Here is a 13,397-nt window from a genome sequence, read left to right on the forward strand (position 1 = left end):
GTTTGTATCTTTTTTTTAGCCCTGAAGAAGCCCTGCAACGTGGGGCGAAACGTTGGCTCATTAAATTAGTATATTTCTACTATTTGAGTTTTTCTTGACCGCACCCGGACCATATTCCTTTCAAATTTATAATTAATTTTATTTTGAATATTAAGTTTCATGATAGCATTTCGTGTCCCGAATGCCTTTTCAATGTTAAATATAAGCACATTAATCGTTGGGATCATGCGATGAATTGCGTTCAATGGTTCACATAACACTGATTAAACAAAGACAAGTTTAATTCAGCTTGTGGGTAGATACAATTTAATTAAAACTGGCGGAATGTCCGTAGTTGGGCTGTTTGAACTTAGCTACAACAACATTGCAATCGCAATATAATCAGAGATTCCTTAACTACCCTTGAGCTTATATAACGATAATGATATAGTTACATGAAAACGTTTTGAATATTAAATAAATGTTACTCAAAGAAACGGGTTAAATATAAAAATTATAATTGAAAGAATGAATCATTTTCTTCCTAATTAAAACCATCATTTAAGTCACTCTTCCAACCTAAAAGGACAATTGAGTCATTTTAAAAAGACGAGAAGAATTAAGAGTGAGTTGCTATCAATCATACAAGTGTTTTATTGATTTCATAGAAGGGTCCATACAAAAGAGACTAAAATTTTAATAAATTAAGCTTTTGTAGTTAATTGAAAATATATACTATATATAAAAATATACTCATCGACTAAATAAGTAAAAAAGAAAGTTTTAACAGACAAATAAAATATTCGTTCCTTTAAAGTTCTAGGATGTAAAGAAATGGTGATTTTTAATTTATGTATCGATGTTAATCTATCTCTGATACAAAAAGATCATAGGCGAGGAAATAAATACAAACAGTAAATTAACTAAACATTACTATTATATAAATATAAATTACATTAGAGGACGTGAAGGCAGGGAACCTGGTTCCAGAAAACCTGGTTCCGAATGTTGTGGATTTGAATCTCACCTGTGGTAGTTAATATTTATTTTGCTGCGGCTGCATTCCAAGTTTTAGGCATTATAGGAATTTCGTGAAAGAATTGAACCCAAAATAAAGAATTTTTAGAGCTATATCAATCAAACTTACCCAAAAAGTAATTCATAAGTAATTAGGACCGTGTCCTCAAGTATAGTTTATATTAATGTGTTAAAATCATCCAAAAATAACCTTGATGTTCAATCTGTAACCGAGCTAGCCCAAACCATATATCAATCCTTCCATTATAAACTCCCTAACCATAAAAACCCTTTAGTTTCTAATCTTGCTTCTTCTTCTTCTATTCCTGACAATTCTTTGAGGTGCCTCAAAAATAGATGGCCTCGAGACCTTCTAGTGTAGAAATATTATTAGAGTGCTACCTATGGGTAGTTTCTCTACATGCCGGTATCACTCCAATTTAATCTTACATCAAATTTACTTATGTGTTTTTTATTTACATAAGTAATAAATATTTTTTTTAATATCAATATGTTATTAAATAAAGTCTTATTTTTTGGTGAATTTACTTTTTCTGTATGTTTCGTTGGTTTTGACTCAGAAAATGGTGTCAAGTGAATGAAAGTTCACTCGAGTAATGTTTTACACACTTGAGTCAAGTGAGTAAAAGCACCATGATCATTATTAAGATGTACCACTTCAGATGGTTAGGTCATGTAGAGAGATGGCCAAAAAAAATTTACCCTATGGCAGCCCAAGAGGAGCATGACTTAAGAGAAAACTCCCGCAGGTGTATTTAAGATGCAGAACTCATCTAAGCCGTATACCTGGATGGAAAAGAACATCTGTCGAAAGGGAAGCTTAGTAGGAGCCCGTTTATGAGCTCGGGGTCTGTTGAAGGACAAATAATAATGATCAGTAATACTTGCCCAGCACAGATTATTGATAATATACTGAATTTTTAGGAACCATAGACATAAAAAATAGTTAATTATTTTTCTTACCTAATTTTTTTAATTATTATTATTCCGTCTGCTTCAACATTTAGAAGCCAAAATACAAAACATCACGATTCTAATACTTAAGGCGGAGTATTCTTCTAAAGAAAATATTCTATTCATATTTAAAATTCAGTTTAGGAAGAACGGTATAATTTTTACGAGACTAGAGAATCAATGAGTCAACTAAAGGCTCAAGGCTTAAGCATGATTAAATAATGTTCCAATTTAGCGATTAAAATAGACACGTTATAACTAGGGTTTGTCGGTTTTTAAAACCGGGTTTTAAAAACCGTTTTTTTTTTTAGAAAATTATGAAATTCGGAAACCGGTTTTTTAGTATAAAATATCGGTTTTCTATAAAATATCGAATTATTATATCAGGCTTTAAAAACGATTAAGCCTAGTTCGGTTGCAAGTGAGAGGGTATTTTCTATTTCGGGGAATTTGGTGAATAAACTAAGGCTAAATAGCAAATCGATAGACGTCCTCTGCTTTCTGAAATCATATTTCATTAAACAAAAAAATAAATAGAATATTCAAATTTGTATTAAAATTGCCCAGAATAGAAAATAGTCGGTCCTTTGCTTAATTGTCTTTAAAACTAAAATTGATTTTAATAAATAATAAATTTAATAAAAGTATGTATGCATAAACTTTATTTACTCTTGTCTTTCGGCTTTGATTATAATTTATATTATATAACACACAGTTATATATTTTCTAATTGTTTTTAATAAGTATCCATCTGTATCTAATAACATTGTTTTTTTAAAAATAATATGGTTATTTTAAAAATATTACTTATTCGAACCTTTTGCTGAATAACTCGTTTCACTATTATAAAAATATTTACATCCTTATATGTGAAAATTACACATAAACAACGGATAATTGTTTTTAAAATTATTTAATCCTGGTCAAAATTTCATAAAAACATTTTACTATCAATAAAATTGAACAGTAAATAATTTCAGTCAAAAACTGCTTACTGCTTTTAATCACTCTAAATTTTCTGTTAAAATTTTTTGTTCTAAATACAGAATATACGAGCAAAAACTTTTTTATAAAAATTCGAAACCGGTTTTCCGGAAAAATTACTATTCGAAAACCGGTTTTATAAAATGTCGGTTTTTGTAAAAACCCTAGTTATAAACCCTAATGTACAGTTATGACGTTTGATTAAATTCGAAAGGAAGCTCTCAAAAGATAACTAATTCCAAACTGAGATGTAACCTTTCGAAATGCAGGTAGACCGTGACAAGATAGCAAGGTTATGAGAAGTCTAAACTAGTAAGTTTGGCTTTTGAGGAAGTTGATCTGGAACGCACAGGAGGTGCGTCGGGAACCATTATTAACCATCCAATCCTCGGGTTAGTTAAGTCTAATTTTGTTATTTATCCATAATTTCCAAAGTTGTTATGGTAGAGAGCAGAAGCAGCACTTCAGGAATCTGGGGTCTGAATTGATCTCGGTTCAAATCAGAACAAGAACCCTTATTTTGTATTATGTAGTGCTTCACGGCTTAATAGATTGGATTAGTAACCGGCCTTTTTTCAGTAGTTGGAGTATATTCAACGTGCAACATTTTTATAGAATTTACTACTAATTTAAATTAATTCTAAGAGAAAGTTAAATTCAAAGCGATTTGGTAGCTATTTTAATAATGTTAAGCCCTTATTAATTATCCAGATTAATATAACAATTCTGAATCGGCCCTATCTCTAAACATTATATTAAAATAATTAACGAAAGAATTTTAATTAATATATTTAATGTACAAAATATTAGCCATAATAATAAAGTTCCAATCCACTGTCTTCGCATTGTTTGATGTATCAACATTTTCCAATAAGATTCTTTCAGCTTTAGCTTGACGTTTGCTTTATTGAAAAATTGAACGTTCAAACATAACCTACCTTTCACTTAAAAAATTAATGAAAGAATAAATATATTTGAATTTCACAACTAAGCATAATTTATTTGTATAACTTGTTATTTCATTCTTTATTATTATATTTCATTCTTTATCCTTTTTCTTTTTGAAACTCATGATTATTAGGAGTTTGAATTCCTCATGGAGCCTTGAATTCACATTCATGTCCCCTGTACTATTTTTTAATTATTGCAAAAGATTTTTATATGGCTTTGTTACGTGATAAAAGAACGGTGGATCGTGGTGGTGGTCTTATCGTAGGATAAGACGTGCGCTATAAACTTTCTTCTTTAAACGCAGCAATATGTTTAAGCCGTACAAAAAAATGAAGTAGCCATTATTGCTGCCCTTCTTCAACAGTGAAACATCTCAAAAAATGCTTATTTTGTGTGATTTTAGCAATAATGGTGAGATCTAAACAATAAAATACAGAATCATAGTTAAACATATGTCATAATATCTAAGTAAAAAAAAAAAATTTGAATTATTAAAGTTTTGAACTCTTTTGATCCTACCCTTATTGCTAAGATTGCATAAATATCTCAAAATAACCACTTTTTGAGATGTTACGCAGTTGAATAGGGACAGAGATATGTTTTCAATCTCATTTTATTTATTTCTTTAGTTTTCCGAGCAGTAGTGAGGGTATATTTAATATTAATACCCGGAATATTTACAAGATTAGCGAGAAGTTTTGAAGTAAAAAATTTATATTTACTACTAAAGAAGATTGCAAGCAGGAACGAGATTAAAGGAACCAAGTAAAAGGCAGACAGAGAGATAATATGTAGTCTCCTTTAGAAGTAGGAAAGTAATCTTGGGTATGTGATCAAAAAGGTGAAAACACTAAGAGAATATTTAATAACTGAATTTTTTTTTTATGATACAAAAAAAAAATAATTTTGTTACTTTTGAGGATACACTCAGACAATTAAATATTATGAAATTAATTTTAGTTATTAATTGATTATATTAATTGAAATCAAAATGTTACCCCTTGAATTGACTTGATTTCGCGTGAATACTGAACTGATGAAGGAGAAAATTTTAGTTTGATTTTCAATTTTATTTTTAACTTATATTAATTTTGTTAATCGTTCCAATAATAACAATAATAAGAGGTGTAGGAATATAACATTCATAATAAAACTGTGGGTAAAACTTGCATGCTTAAGCTACCACCAGTTAATTCAATTCTAATTACTTGGTTCTTCTCAAATAGTTTTTATCAAGTTTCAAAATAAACCTAAGCTTTATTTAGGCATGAAAATTATTGCCTAAGCTTTTCTGTCAAATTTCTTGGCTTTTATAACGTAAGTGTTGGCTTATTTGGTTCTGGGCTACTTCTTTAGGCCATAAAAGAAAACAGGAAAAAAACCTCTATGGTTAGGAACAAATTTTTTAAACATTCAAAGATAGTTTTCACTAGGTAACATTATCAAGCAATTAACAATGCACACCAAGAGGTTTAAAAGTTAATGACTAGTAGCACCCATGGGGGAAGGAGTATAATGGAGAAAGTAAGCTGATAGAAAAAGTGAAGCCAAAAAGGTAGGCCTTATGGTGAACTCTATAAGAAAAGGAAAACAGAAGGATATGGAAAAGAAACAATATAAAAACAGCAGTTAAGAGTTAATCCGTAGAAAAGAAAGTTTTAAAAAAATAAATTAATTAAAACGTTACTTTTATGAACAGTATAAGACAGCTTCATTTCGTTAGGCCAAAGCAACATCATAATTCAAATTAACAATTAAAATAAACTAGAAACTGTAATCGGTCCCGAAAAAAGCCAATTAAATCAGAATCCAGTTAAACCTAGATGTTAATCGTCATCAATCCTCCAAGATATATTCCAGAAGCAGACTGGAAGACAAACCATATGAACACGAGCTATTATCAAAAGATAATTATACAATGCTCCACAGAAGTAATATTCCATAAAAAATAAAAATAAATATTCTTTATAAATTATATTTAATTGTTAGCGTAAAAAAGTTACCATAACTAAAAAATAAAAAACAAACAGATATTGATTTTTAGAATTCCCAAAAAGTGGGCCAAATTAACTAGGATTGACGGAAATTTTCCACAAGCTTTTTAATTTACTTTAAAGGAGCCTAAATCAGTCCAAAAAATTAATCAAAAATAGTGCTACAGTTTAGGAGGATTTTTGGTCTTGGAAGACTCAGACACACAGATTTGATAAATAACTAAAAATTTCTGTTGTTCTAAAGACAAGGGAACGCTTGAAAAAAATAAACTTAAAATATTCAAAAAGGATAAATTAATACTAGAGACATTTTTTTCAACAGTAACATATTTGATGTAAGAATGTAAAAACTAATGGAATAAGGAATATATACCAATTCCCAAATATTTCAACAAACTAATTCTACTACAACTTATAATGTCATTCCAATTAACTTGTAATCGGTTTCCTTTATGGCAACTGGCCAACTTCTTAAGCGTTCATGTCTATAAAAAAGTTATATAACTAATACAGCTCTAAAGCAAGTAGTAACCATATACCGAACGGTTTCTGTAAATAAAACTTAAACATAAAAAATATGTCCTAATAAAAATTTTTAAGTCATCAACATGCGAATCTTAGGTACCAGCCAAATACATATATATTCGCAATTCGTAAATTTTGGCCAAAAAAGTATTAAAAGTGAAAATTACAAAAATAAATCAAATTAATTTCATTTTATTTTAGAAGCTAAAATAAAATATCAAAATTTTATTTTTATTCTATAAGCTATTTAAAAATTATCAAATCAAATTTATACTAAAAATAAATAAATTATCCATATTATAATAACAAAGAAAGTACCAATATAAATTGCTCATACCTTCATGAGAGTATATCCACAGGATAGAATGAGTACCTTGAGCCGTAAAGCTAATACTGAATACAAAACCAACTGCAAACAGCATAGATTAGATAAATGCATTACGCCCCTTTGATTCATTATTTATCTAATGTTGCGTTATCTTTACAATTAGGAATCTAAACGAATTTTACAGGTTAAACCTTAATTTAGGATCATTTTTGGTATTTCATTACTAAACAAACGTTGGTCAATACAACATAGATACCAATTGTCTAAGTTGATAATAAATTCAAATAACCAATTATTTGATTTTTATAAACTTTCATTGTAAACATTTTATTTAAATTATTATACACTATGATAATCAGACCTATTTGGACATACGGAATTGAGCTTTCGGGCTCCACCAAATCATCAAATTCCTTCCGTATCTAATAATTACAATCCAAAATCCTTCTTAAAATCCTGAATGCTTCTTATTACGTCCCAAATAAACTCATTTATAAAGACTACAACACCCCATTCGAGGCAGATTTGGCCCGAAATAGATATACCTCCTTTCATTCCAAAATCCTTACCGATCCAAGCCCATTAGTTTCTCTCATCCTTAACAATCCCTGATAATCCTCCGAGGTGTCAAAAAGATGTTGGCCACGGGATCTTCTAATTTAAAGCTACGATTGAAATACCTTGAAACATTTATCACATTTACTTATTGTATTTTTATACACAGTTGTAAATTTTAATAAATAAATAATAAAACCAATTAAATGAACTACTATTTTTTTTGTTTTTGAGAAAACACGATAATAAAATAAATAAATATATATTTTTTTTTTGAGAAAATATCTAGTATCTACTACTCCTATAGGTATTCTTCTTTGAATTATTATTATTATTTCTTTTATATATTTTATAGACAAAACAAATTATTATTTATTTAATTTTCGTATTTTCTCTACTCTAGTTCTTTATTTAAAATTTTATCACACTTGATTGTGTCTATTATTAACTAATTTCCAGTCTCCTTGTATGTATTCTTCCTTAAATTATTATTATTATTCCTTTTAACTATTTTATAAACAAAACAAAACATTATTTCTTTATTTTCGTATTTTCTTTGTATATTTATTTTAATGTTTTGTTAATTCTTAAAATGTTATTACCTTGTTTTTCATTTAGCATTGAGGAAGCCCCTGCAAAGTGGGGCGAAACGTTAGTTAACAATAAATCGTTTTCTTTTACTATTTTAATACCTTTATTGACTCCCACCCGGCCTATCTTCCAATAATCTACTTCATACGGCCCACTATCTTCTTTATGCTTACAAGCAATGGTGCAAGGAGTTTTCTGTATGCTGACATGCTCAGATGCATCGAACGGAATGCACTTGCTATGAAACGTGTTGTGGAGTACGATACCAAGTTTAATTATTTATAAACAATTTCACCAATAACCAACTAACATTTTTAAGGATGTATGAAATACAGTTTCATCCTTTTGGACGGTTATTTTTGTAGTTATTTTTGTAAGTTTCCTATTATTTTTTTTAATACTGTTTTTAATTTAAACGATTTAATTCTGTTTAGTATATATTGACAATTCATATTTTAATCGATTGCATTTAGTAGAGTATGGGCAATCTCAATAGAAAAAGATCGAATATGACTCTTGCTTGTGTTGTGATGTAAATGAGTATAACACCCTAAATCAAAGCTTTACAACTAACTATTATCATTTCAATACATAATAAATTGACTTAAAAACATCCTAGAAAATCAAATATTACAGACTAAATATGGTTTTGAAAGAATAAGGAAAATTAAGAAATTATTGAAATCGTATTTGATAGAAGATAATTCATCACTAATAATACTAACAAATTTAAATGACAAAATAAATTTACAATGCAAAATAAATAAAGATGTAGTAATAAATATATTGACAGTCGCGATAAATATATTTTCACTGTCATAGCATCCGACATTCGATTGCACTCGAGTCATCAACAGGCTCTCTCTTGTACTGGCACCCATCACATGTGTGGATGCATATAATCAGAATAAATACAACCGATTACTAGAAGATAAAAATAATTAATCTTTTTAGTGAAAATTATTTGTACTTGAAATATTTATATTTTTTTGCATCAACGTCTGTCCTTCGTCTTCAAGATGTATGACTGATTTTTTATATTTATATAACGCGGATTTGCTTGAAATGGTACATCTTACAAAAGAAAGAGTGTAGAATAATTTTTGAATTTGGTGTATTCCAAAGATATATGATATTATCTTTGGAATATCCTTTCTTTCTCTACTGGTGTTCTCCTATAGACTACGGCAGAACCTATAGAATACGTTAAAAATTAAATTTAAAAAAAAAAGTACGTTGTGCAAGTACAATTTTTTTTTTTATCAGAGAATCTACTATTCAATCAAATAAGCGATGAGTTAGTAATTTGCACTCCAACCCCATGCCCAAATCCATCTATGCGTTTGTTAAATTAATTATTTTAATCTGAATATCCTTGTTAGATTGGATTTTAGTGTAAATAAAAGTTATTACATTTTTTATGATCAATATGAAATAGTAATAACACGTTTTTTCTTGTTCTAGTATATTAGTTATTCATTATTTTTGGTTGTATTTCACTAAATACATCAAAACTATTGATTTAGCCAATACTTAACGAATCTGACTTCCTTTTTACTAAAAAAAATATATTGTTTTTCAGTTTTTATGTTGTTTTTTGTTATTTTAACTGTTTAATAAAATTTCCAATATTTTATTTCTTATTATACTATAGTGTATTTGCAGTATTGAAACAGCGCCAAAAGATCTAGCAAAGTGAGGTAAAATATTTTTATAGGGAGAAATAAACCTAATATTCGTTTTTCAAATCTCGAAATAACACAAATACAAATTTAAAAAAATTAACTTTTCAATGGTTGCAGTAATTCTAGACTTGGATGAAATCCTATAGTGTTATGATTGTTACGACATCGGGATAAAAATAAAAATTCGTATTAAAGGGTTTTTAAGAAGGATGCTGAAAGTAAAATTTTGTCTGCGCAAAAAACTAATCGATTGGTATTTAATAACCTGAATGCAATGGTCTGTACATATATAATAATAAACTATGTATTTATTAACCAGAAACTTGTGAAAATATCAAATCGTTCAGATTATTTCAATTGAGGTTAATATATTTTTATTGTAAAAATAAAATGAGTTGTCGTGGTCATAAATCCAAATTGACTATTTTACCACCATCCTAATATATTCCTGTAATATTTAAAATATGAATGTTTGATTGGCAAACACAATAAATCTAATTAATTTATCGCATGTTGACATGATGACAATCACCCCTAACCAGGCTGGTTACTATTTGATTGATGTTTGCCAATAATCGTTGTTGGTCACCATATCAAATCTTCTCATCTCTCTGTTTGAATTATTGATCCAAATCACAGAATGGATATATATGGCTTCGCAATTAAAGGATGATGTATGTTTGAACCATGACAAGTCCACATCACGCCCTTCGGTTAGGCAGGAACGTGTCTGGACTAACACTTTTTTTGAATTGAACCACATCTCTTTCCTGCCTTTTTTTTTATTAAAAAAAAATTAACTAAGTGGAATTCTAATTAGTTAAGTATTTTCCCTCAAAAAAAAAAATAATCAATGCCTAAAAAGTTTTCAAACCTTATCAAAACTGAATTGCACATCTTACTTCAACTACCTCTATCTAGTTATTTTCTATTTTTTATTTGCCACTATTATATTATGCCGTCACCATTATATCATTAATTAATTGTTATATTAGATCTTTTAGGACACTCAACTTTTTTAAATTCCTTAACGTCAAAATTATTCTACTTCAAAATATTTTTGCATTCAAATTCGAACTTTCGAAACATTCACAGCTTAGAACTCACTATTCTCATATAACAAACCTTGAAGAATCATATCGAGATTAGAGGATTAAAATAAATTCCATCAAATAATGTTGCTCTTACCCCTGTTGAACAGATTTGCTATTTTGGATTACTTCTGGACAAACGACTAACTTAAAAACCTCCTCGCTCTTGAGTGAGAGAATGACAGGAAACTGCACATCTATTCCGACTATTACAGCACTTAGTAGATAAACGATCCAATCCATTACAAAATACTGATCTACATGCCTATAATAAAGCCTATCTGGACACGCGGAGCTAATCTTTAACCCTAGCTAACCTTCGGATTTCTCTCGTATCCAATCCAAAATCATCAATGTCCTTTATTTTGTCACATGTAGTTATTCATAAAAACCTTAATGTTCTATAGCTGATCTAGCCCGAACCATATAGCAATTCTTCAATTAAAAATTCCCTAACCATCCAAAACAACATATATCTAACCTTGCTTCCTTTTCCATTCCCAACAATCTTCCGAGGCGCCTGAAAAAAAGATGGCATTGAGACCTTCTAATGTACAAATGTTATTAGAGCACTACCAATGGGTAGTTTCTCTACATGCCTGTATCATACGATTATAATCTAACATCAAATTTATTAGATGTTTTTTTTATATAAATACAGTTGTACATATGAATAAATAATTATAAAAAAATATTTATAGCTATGTAGAATACCAATGGTTCGTCATCATTGAGGACTTAGATTGTTATTACAAGATATGTCCTCTATAAATAAATTATAATCAACTTTTGTCTCCCCTCCTACTTGTAGAAAAAAAAAAGTTAAAAATAAGCGTATAAAGAAAGAGGAGACTGTCCACTAAGCTTTAGCAAGAGCCTGAAGATATTAAATTTTTTTTATAAAGATCACTATATAACCGGTCCTCAAACATTCTTATACGTTGTTAATATGCTGAGCGTGGCTTTATTATAATTTTCTTAGTCAATACGTCCGTTGAATTTCTATTTCATTCCAACGATCATTTTATTTTTTGTATTATTAATGCTGAATTTTTTTTTAACTTCTTGTACTTTTAAAGGAATTTTCTATTTGTTTTGTAAATTGATAAAATCAAGAATTTATTTCCAGGTAAGAATAGTGATGGCTTGTGATTAAAAAAATATTTATGAGACCCTCACGCCTTAAAAGCGTATTCTTGGGTACAAGGGCAAACTTACTTAATTAAAAGATATACCTCTTTTATTTTATTAATACGTTATACTATTTTATTTAACTAATATTTCATACTACCTTATTTATTGAGAAGGGGAAGCGTTTCATTTATACCTAAAAATATATGTTTAGTCAATTTTTCTGCTGTCATTTTAACTATTTTAATAGTGACATTCATTTTTTTTTTATACAGTCTACAATTCTTAGACTTATTAAAAAACCCATTTATTAATTAATCATATAATCAACCAAAAAATCTCATTCAATTCTCAAGCAAATTATATTGTAACTCGTAATTACTACTATTTCTTGGCATTCTTGTTGGTGCATTCCTACCAGTACTTGTATGAAATATATAACAATAACATTAATTTAAATTGAATCATAAAAGAATATCCGAAAAAAAACTGGCGTGTGAGCGAGATGCCAGAATGAATCGTGTTTTACAGATTGTTGTTAAAATATTTGTTAAAGAATTTTCTACAAATAAAAAATAAATGGACTAAAATTTTTGCTCAGATTTCCACAGACATCATCATAGGGCATAAATTGGAGTTAAATGGAATTATTCACCAATGAAATTTCAATATTTATTATGATCACCCTATTATACCTCTATATTTCAGATGTATAAGTATGTTTTCTTCTCTCTTTTTTTTTATTATACTGTTCGACTATTTATCGCTAATTAATAGTTACTCCTTCCTTTTTAGTGCCTTAAATATGTATTATGAAAAAATAATCTGTTCCGTTAATGATACAAATCGAAATTGATAGGTTCGATCAATATACCAACTACATCTGCATCGACCGCAGGAGGACGTGCCCAACTAAAGGCAATGCAGTTACATCTGGATGTCCAAGCTTGCGTTATTAGCTGAGTTAGTTCTCTGCCTACTCCGATATTAGGGTTCGTTCTTCTGAAGGATATTGTTCTACAACTAGAAACTCTCAGTCCGATAACTAAAAAGCTATTTTAACAAGTTTTGAAAAATTTAATGCACTAAGATTGAGAGGGGTCGAACATCTTAAAGCTGGCCTAGGTCAGAACACCTTAATTAGGTTAGAACACCTTAATCCTAGGAATGAAAGAGTTCATAAATATCATAAAAAAGTCTATCTTACGACTAGCCCGAAAAGTAAGTCCACGGATAAGTTCTTGAGTGATTTCTATAAATAATTTTCTCTTATAAAGAATATTCCTCTGGACAACGAATTGGACGATGATATCTTTCTGGCAAACCAATAAATAGGAGTGGTGGTGCATATAAGCTAAAAAATATCACAAAAAGAAAAGTATGTTTATTTCCGAGGTAGAAATCATTAATATATTATGAAATATGTTACTCACTCTTTGCTTTCGGATGTGATGAACCACGAACTGTGCAAAACAATTTAAAAAAAGAATATATTAAAAATATTCGAAAAATACTTTAATCTCCATTCATATCAATGACATATGTTTTTACGTTTATAATCAGTCCTCATATTATATAATATGAATATATA

General features: G+C 28.8%; 1 protein-coding gene across 4 annotated transcripts in view; it reads right to left on the bottom strand.

Moving 5' to 3' along the window:
• The window catches only part of LOC106685844 (short neuropeptide F), a 273,766-nt gene that overhangs the window by 141,437 nt on the left and 118,932 nt on the right, over positions 1-13,397 (bottom strand). The window contains exon 1 of one of the 4 annotated variants that reach the window (XM_067049107.1): positions 6,763-6,791. The exons of the other annotated variants lie outside the window; for them this stretch is intronic. The gene's annotated coding sequence lies outside the window, so the exon portion shown is untranslated. Of the gene's footprint in view, positions 1-6,762; positions 6,792-13,397 lie in introns of those variants that run through there. 4 annotated transcript variants of the gene reach the window in all.

The sequence above is a fragment of the Halyomorpha halys genome, unplaced genomic scaffold (assembly GCF_000696795.3).
Source record: "Halyomorpha halys isolate HHAL.00 unplaced genomic scaffold, Hhal_1.1 Scaffold748.1, whole genome shotgun sequence".
In the NCBI taxonomy this organism is placed as follows: domain Eukaryota; kingdom Metazoa; phylum Arthropoda; class Insecta; order Hemiptera; family Pentatomidae; genus Halyomorpha; species Halyomorpha halys.